This window comes from Geospiza fortis, unplaced genomic scaffold (genome assembly GCF_000277835.1).
Source record: "Geospiza fortis unplaced genomic scaffold, GeoFor_1.0 scaffold2081, whole genome shotgun sequence".
NCBI lineage: Eukaryota > Metazoa > Chordata > Aves > Passeriformes > Thraupidae > Geospiza > Geospiza fortis.
Genome location: NW_005055075.1, coordinates 11424 through 13855, shown reverse-complemented (window position 1 = coordinate 13855; position 2432 = coordinate 11424). Strand labels below are relative to the sequence as shown.

At 33.1% G+C, this 2432-nt stretch overlaps 1 protein-coding gene across 2 annotated transcripts in view; it reads right to left on the bottom strand.

Moving 5' to 3' along the window:
- Positions 1 to 2432, bottom strand: part of LOC102034259 (polyadenylate-binding protein-interacting protein 1-like) — a 19970-nt gene that overhangs the window by 8392 nt on the left and 9146 nt on the right. The window lies entirely within an intron of this gene.

The following is a 2432-nucleotide window of genomic DNA, read 5'->3' as shown; positions in this document are numbered from 1 at the left end:
AGATAAATATTTTTTCCTGTACATGCTCCAGCAAACTGCAAAATAGCAAACTTCTGATTCAGATATGAAAACTGCATCATTACAGTTAATAGTTCTTGACAAGTCCTTTTTTCTAAAACAAGTCCTGTTAATTTGAATATTTATACTTTTATAATCTAAAAACAGGTGGTGGCAACAAAATTCCACAACATAAGTTATACACTGTCTGAAAAATATTTTGCTTTGAAACTGATACTTGAAAATTCCAAGAGGTGGTAAAAGTCATTTGGAATCCATTTCGTGTTTACATTCAACCTCTCTTAGAACTTTAAGTAGAACATTCCCTTCTTTTGGCAATTTATTTCTGCTCATTTGTTTTGAGCTCTCTTCTAACAAGACTTGGATTTGATGTTATTTCTCAGAGATAGTGAAAAGAGGCTCTGGTCTAAATCATTTGATCAGCTCTGCCAAAAAAAACCACCCAGAACTGTACTATGTGCATTACACTGCTAGAAAGAACTGAGATATCTTTGAAAGATACAAGACATGTAAGTAATTAAGAAAGTCAAATCAACTTTAGTTTCCAGTAAGGGACATGTGAAATAGCTAATGAGCTTTTTTGGTGCTTTAGTTCAATCAGTTGCTTAGACTTGAAGAGGTGGCCCCCTTTTTATAAGGCAAAATATGGCACTTAAATTTATTTCTTCAGTCAATCAATCTCATATCTTACTAACCACTCATTATAGTACAACGTCTTCCCTGAATTATTATTGTAATCCCACTTCAAAAAAGTAAAAAATCTAAGCATGAAGGTTAGCCTTACCAATATGTATCTCAAGAAATTTTACTTGCTGTAATAACAACAGAAAAAATGTTGAGAAATTTTACTTGCTGTAACTACACAATAGTCAAGACTTCTTAAGCTATGAAGTCAATGTTTCAACTTTTGCGAAACAAGTTCACTCTGTCAAGACATAAATGGATTTTAGGAAGAATGCGGGGAAGTATATAATTAATATAAATAAGTCTAATTAAGACAGGCTAAGATACCTGATACCCAGATGAAGGGAAGATTGTCCAGGATTTGGGTTTCTTTTATTTTAGCCTTTTATCCTTCACAAACCATCTGTAGATCTGCTCAAACATCACTGATGCAGATGCTTTTAAACACACTTCAGCATATTTCAATGAAGTTTTGAGATAAACCAGGACAAGTAAAAACAAATACTTGAGCAGAGGCTCAAGACAGAAGAATAAGCAGAGTTGACTCACACTCAAACGTTGTCATATCCTGACATCCAATGAAGTTGAAATAATGTGCTTTTGGATACTGGGACAGCATTTTGCACTGAACTAAGTTTTATTTTTCAGAAAAGCTGTTATCTTTTAGACTGATAACACTCAATGCTGCTCAGTTAAGGAAGGCACATACATCTAACCCTAACATTAGACTTGTTTTAAATAGGGCAAGAGAAAAAGAGGCAACATTAAAATACTTATCTTAAACAAGAGTCAATTTCTGAAACATTATGAAGTTTCTTCAAATAAAGTTATTTGGAATATTTTAATCTTTTATTAACTTTTCTTCATGTGTCCAAATAAAGGATGAAAAAATTAGGCTGCTAAACACAGGCCAAGTAATCTTAATGTATAACTAAACTGTTCTTAATTAAATGTGTATCAATTCTGTGTTATAGTAAGAAACTTAAGACTCTACAGTTCTTAGGACTCTACACAAGGTGTGACAATCACATAGGTTCTACATACCGCAGATTATTTCACAGTAAAAAAAATCTGCAAGTGTCTGCACTTAAAAGGTGCATAAAGTTCACATTCTTCAAGGTAGAATTTGAAAGCAACTCAGGAGAATGGGAGATACCTAATGTAAGAAATAGCAAGCAGAAGTGTGACTTCATTTTCTGCAGAAGACAGTAGAAGCAGCTAATTTGCTAAACAACACAGATTAGGCTGCTTTTTCCAATTAGTACAGAGTTCAGCTCAAGGTCTCTGTCCTCGTTTCCATGACCAAGTTAGCAGCAGACTAGCTTTCCATTTTTCTAATGATGATGTTCTGAAATAGTTGGAATACCAAATGAAGAACAAAGCCTGTCAGTAAAAAAGAGCATTTCCCAAAGTAGGTATAGATTTTTTTTAAATACAAAAGAACAAAAAATATCTGTCACAAAGAATATTTTTGTAGGATAGAATAAAAATGTACAACTGACAGTAAATCCAGCAATTCAAATATAACTTCTTTAATGAATTGCTGTAATTTCAACTCTAGTATGTGACCTGAGAGATCCAAATACACAACAAAGGAAACAGAGTAAATTAGGGAAATTTATTGATCAGCTGTGGTTGTTTGCAGGGGTCCCAGGAAGAGGGAAGAGACAAGAATGTTGACTCCATGTTTCAGAAGGCTGATTTATTATTTTATTATATATATTATATTA